The following is a 6,000-nucleotide window of genomic DNA, read 5'->3' on the forward strand; positions in this document are numbered from 1 at the left end:
TTTCTTTGTCTAGACTGTGTTATTTAGTCTACCCTGTTTTCCCAATGGTAGAGGTTAATGAGATCCAGGTGTGAGTGGAATTTTATATGAAGCAGGTGAGATTTTGACTCACAGCTTCTGATGTTTTTGTGAGATAATTGTTGAAAGGCGACGCCAGAAAATAAAGGACACTTAAAAGAAACTTGAACTGTCTGCAGATGCTGTCTTACTATCACCTTTCATGCTGCTTATGTTATGCTACTCCACAGCTCCATTCTGCTGCTGATACATACTTTAGGTTTCTGAACATTAAACTTGTTGCTGCCTTTCATAGTGTGTAACGTGAAGGCTCTGAGTACTCTGAGTACTTTCTCCCACACTGAAGACACTGGAATGATAAAATTATGTGAACATTACCTAATAAGACTGATTCAGGACAGACAGTTATGTTAAACTTTCCTAGCAGTCCTTCACAAACAGGGAACAGTCTGTCTATTCTCTCCATCTGTCAGCTGCTGCTGGCTCTTCCTCCTCCTCTTCCTCACACACTGCTGAGTTTGTCCTGGTGGATCATCAGGGCTGCAAAGCCTCACAGATGATGTGCAGCAGTGGGTCCCTCAGTCTGTCCTCACTCTGGACACTTGCAGTCGTCACACATGGAAATCAAATGTGTGAGAAGCTGCAGGATTCAAACACAAGTGTAACTTATAAACACATGTTCATACTTTTATTCCACAATCAGAGAGAAAGAAACAGAGAGAGAGTGCAGGACAGACAGACAGGTGACAGTCTCAGGTGTACACACTGCTACACAACAGCACCAGAGAAGCAGGATTTAGTGTTTGTGTTATTACGAAACAAGAAGAGTTCCAGATGGTGCAGTGGACACATGTGTGACTGCTGTGATTAAAGCATCTTTCTTTCAGCTTAACGAGTGAACCGTCAGCTCGTTCAAACACACGTTAAAGTCCATTTGGCTCGACACCACCGAACAGAGGCAGCAATATAACACAGCTCACATTAACAGTGCAGTGAATCCTGCTTGTGCCGTGATGTTCAGGACTGCAAACCGAGCAGCATCACTGACTTTCAGCTTGTTGTGTTTGTGGATATATGACTGACTTTAATTATCCATAAAATCATCACATTCTCTGTAAGATTAACGTCAACTATTGAACGGCGTATATTTTGAAGTAAAGGCTTTAAAACCAAGTTAACGCTGAAAGTACAAACATCACTAATGTCACATAACTTTGCCGACATGTGGCCAACAGTAATGTTTTAATGTTCTTCGTTATTTAACATTTCGACATAAATAAGTGACATAATATTCAGTACTTACTTTTAAAAGTTTACTCTTCAATCGCCCCACTTCAGCCGTCCGCCGTTTTTTTCAGCAAAATTATCCACACCCACTGACGCGCTATGAATTCTGGGAACATGTTGGGCCACGAAGGATACACCGATCCATCCTTCAAATTGGTGGAAATGAAAGATGCATTTGAAGCAGCCTCTGTCGCGTGACTGTGATGTAATCGACCTTCAAATGCAGCCTCTGAAGGATCGTGGTGTGCAGATCGATCCAAATATCAATTGTATTGATACCAAGTTGGTATCGGATCAATACTAGCCTTGTGAGATCGATTCTCTACTTTAAGTTTTGCTTTTGTTTGGAATGCTGTGCTTTCGGCAAAGATGAAACAGCCAGGTTGCCGGACTCGTCGCTGCTGTGTAACAGAACAGGCATACTTTGCTCCTCCTGCTCCCTCTTGTGTTTAGAGGTTGCTCTGTCATGTGATGTGACTTAGACACTTTGAGGGTTGTTAAGCTGTTTACATATCATTTAAATTGTCACCAGTTGTTTTTGTTGTTGAGAATTTTAATTGTACTTTTTGTATTATGGGCTCTCAATGAGAAACTATAAGACAAGAAACTGCAGAGAAACTGCATTGCAGACTACGCCCAGCCACAATAATAAAGTATTTTATTTTTAATTATAAACTTTGTCCCAATTATGTCCTGGGTTCTAACAATTTAATAATAAAAAAGGAAACATTACAAAAAACACTTAAAGTCATGAAAATGAATTGAGATTTAGCAATTCAATGGCGAATCCACCTTATTTATTGAAAAGTATCGGTATCTGTGATACTGGACCGTATTTACTTGGTATCAGATCGATACCAAAATATGCAGTATCGCACACCACTACGAAAGGGTGAAGACCCTGAATTGGGATACAGCCATAGAAACACACAGTCTCATCAAAATAAAACAGAAACAGAATGAGATGCAGACAATATCTATTAATGTCAAATCTAGCCTTTCTTTAACAACATAAGCAAACTGCTTTTATATTTAACAGACATTTCTGTTTAATTAAATTTAAAATAATAATAAAATAAATAATTCAAAAAAGTTTTTAGGTGTAAAATGTTGAAACCATCTATAGACTGAAAAGTGTTTGCTGAGCACTTGTACATAAATTTCAATAGTATTATACCTTTTCTGGTTTCCAATATTTCACCAGAGCCTCGTGTTCATTCTTACCTGTTGATCGCTTGATTGCTCTTCAGTAGCCTCTTCGACATTTAGGACAATACCATGTCTACAGTTTGGACACTTCAATAATGCGCTGTCTGAGCCTCTAGACTGTGGACACAGGTTACATAAAACAATGTTTGTGTGCAATTTTTAAAATAGAACACAATTTATTTCCACACTATGACCTGTGAGCAGTCCAAGACCTTTGGTGAGAGGAACAAATTACCTCAGGGTTAATGTAATGTGAGGAAATAGGAGTCGCTGTATGGTTCTAGTTTGGTTTATACACAAGTCGTTCCAGGCCTTTTGCTTGACCATCTCCAGATAGTTTGGATGCATATGACAATTATTTTCAAATTTTAGCTTCATATGTCATAGAATATATTTTTTTATAAAAATGGTCGATCAACCCACTTTTAGGCCTTTTTTTCCTAAAGTCAACTCTGCCGAAGCATTTGAACATAAATATTTCAAAACTTTTTAAAGATAAACTCCTAAAATGTTCAATTTTCTTTTTCACCATCATAATAAATTAGGATGTATAATTTGGTGAGACACATCAAATAATGTCTGAGCCTGAGTTGCTGCAAGTTAAAATATATACTAAAAACAAAAAACACAGCCCCATAAAGTTCAATATTTTAGCACTAAGTAATAAAAACCTTCACCCTAAAAAATAAAACCAGTAACAATTCCTGAGTTGAATTTGGCTGGATTTCACAAATGAATATTTGCCCTGAAATTCTTGGTAATAAAAAGGACAAATTTTAATTTTTTTCCAAATTTAATGCTGGATTTAACAAATAAAACAAGTCAAGCGACAAAAACAAAAATACCATTGGATTTTTCTGTCCAAACAGAAACAAAATCCTGATATGTTGAGGTGGGACTTTAATTAAAACTCAGAAGAACTCTGGTAATTGGTGATTCTGTTCTGAGAGACGTGAAGCTGGAGACACCAGCCACCAGAGTCAATTGTCTTCCAGGGGCCAGAGCAGGCGAATCTGAAGTAAATTTAAAATCGCTGGCAAAGGGTAAATGTAAATTCAGTAAAATTATAATTCACATCAGCAGTAATGACACCTGATTATGTCAGTTGGAGGTCACTAAAATCAATATTGAATCGGTGTTTAACTTTGCCAAAACTATGTTGGACTTTCTAGTTTTCTCTGGCCCCCTCTCCAATCAGGCCAAGAGTGACATGTTTAGCTGGTTGTTCTCCTTAAATTGCTGGCTGTCTTAGTGGTGTCCAAAAAACGATGTGGGCTTCATAGATAATTGAGATAACTTTCTGGAGGAAACCTGGTCTTGTTAGGGTAGATGGCATCCATCCAATTTTGGATGGATCAGCTCTCATTCCTATTAATATGGACAAATTCTTTAAACCTCCTAAAATGTGAATATCCAGAGTTGAGATCAAGAAGCTGAGTTGAAGTCCTACATTGATGTTGACTTATTTAAACTAATCAGAAACCTCGAAGCACAGGCCGGGTGGGGGGCGATGTGGCAGCAATTTTTCACACCAGCCATTTTAATCAACCAAAGAAACAGAAAGACTTTCGATTCATTTGAAAACCTGATGCTTAGCCTTTTCCACCTGAGGTGTAAAACTCAAGAACCAGTCTTATTTGTTATCATCTATCATCCACCTGGGCCTTACACAGAGTTTCTGTCTGATTTCTCAGACTTTTTATCTGATTTAGTGCTCAACTCAGATGAATGTATTAATATGGATGATGTAAACAGCTATGTAGATGCAAAAATAACAACCTCAACAAAGCATTTAATGTAATCTAAAGTTAATTGGCTACACCCAAAAAACAAAACACACACATGCACATAACTCAATCTTGATGTTGTTTTAACATATGACATAGAAACTAAACATTTAATAGTATTTCCCAAAACCCCTCTCTTGTCTGATCATTTCCCAATAACGTCTTGATGCATTCTCAATCATCCAGGAAAGTAAATCTCCAAAAAGTTGATTCTGTTCATCTGGACATAGCGTTTTGTGGGAGAAATGTTTTGTCACTCATCCAAGTGACTTCTTCAGTCTCAGCTGACTGCAATTTTCCCCAATCTTATAAACAGTACATTTGCATAATAACTGAAACCAGCCCACTGAAGGAACAATGGGCTGGGAGGTCAGTTCCTTAATCTTAATTATGCAAATTCTTATGACCATTGATCAACAACCACTGACCAAAACCCACTGATCAACGGCCATGAGTACCATTCACAGAGAGTTGGGGAATGGCTGCAATCACAGCATTGTAAGATGGCGAAAGATGTACCATTAGGCCCCCTCCTCGATTCAGAGATGGTCTTTCCCTTTTCACGTAAATGGCCTCCTTGACTCCACGCTCAAACCAGCGTTCCTCCCTGTCCAGGATGTGTACATCCTCATCATTGAAGGAATGTCCACTGGTCTGTAGGTGTAAATAGACTGCAGAGTCCTGGCCTGACGAGGCAGCTCTTCTGTGTTGTGCCATCCACTTCGCCAGAGGTTTTTTGGTTTCCCTGATGTATAAATCCTGGCAATCCTCCTGGCACTTAACAGCGTACACTATGTTACTCTGTTTTTGTCGGGGGCCCCAATCCTTGGGGTGGACCAGTTTTTGGCGCAGCGTGTTTTGGGGTTTAAAAGCCACAGAGACCTGGTGTTTAGAAAAAATGCGTCTCAACTGCTCTGATAGTCCTGACACATATGGGATCACTACAGGTTTTCGCTTGGGCAGCAGTTGTCCTTCTCTCCTGGATTGGCTGGAGCTTTTTTTAGGAGCCTTTACAGCTTTGACAAAAGTCCAGCTGGGGTAACCACATTTACTCAGGGCCTTCTTGATGTGCCGTTTTTCTGCCTCCCTGGCCACTGTGTCAGTGGGGATGGTGTTCGCTCTGTGTTGTAGCGTCCTAATGACACCCAGCTGTGCTCCAGTGGATGATGAGAGTCAAACCTTAAATACTGATCCGTATGTGTAGGTTTATGGTACACGTCAGCTTTAAATGTCCCCCATTACTGATGGAAATCTCACAGTCTAAGAAGGCTAACCTGCCACTTTTCATATCCTCCCTGGTGAATTTGATGTGTCGATCCACCGAATTAATGTGATCCGTGAATTGTGGTACATCCTGAGATTTGATTTTCACCCAGGTGTCATCCACATATCTGAACCAATGGCTTGGTGGTGTTCCAGGGTAGGATAGCAAAGCCCTCTTTTCCACTTCTTCCATGTACAAATTGGCCACGATGGGTGAAACTGGGGAGCCCATGACACACCCATGTTTCTGCCTGTAGAACTGACCCTTGTATGTGAAGTAGGTGGAATGAAGACACAGTTCCAAAAGCAAACACACTTGGTCGATGCTGAGAGTGGTCCTGTTGCTGAGGTTGGGGTCATCCTGTAATCTCTTACGAACTACCTCCAACGCTTCCGTGACTGGGATGCAAGTGAAGAGAGATGTAACGTCGTACGA

General features: G+C 40.0%; 1 pseudogene; it reads left to right on the top strand.

Moving 5' to 3' along the window:
* LOC146656674 (uncharacterized) overlaps positions 1-3,805 on the top strand; it is a 370,113-nt pseudogene extending 366,308 nt beyond the window's left edge.
* The last annotated feature ends 2,195 nt before the right edge of the window (positions 3,806-6,000 follow it).

Source organism: Rhamphochromis longiceps, linkage group LG12 (genome assembly GCF_057381845.1).
Source record: "Rhamphochromis longiceps isolate RC_006_pf linkage group LG12, R_longiceps_female_GT1.1, whole genome shotgun sequence".
In the NCBI taxonomy this organism is placed as follows: Eukaryota; Metazoa; Chordata; class Actinopteri; order Cichliformes; family Cichlidae; genus Rhamphochromis; species Rhamphochromis longiceps.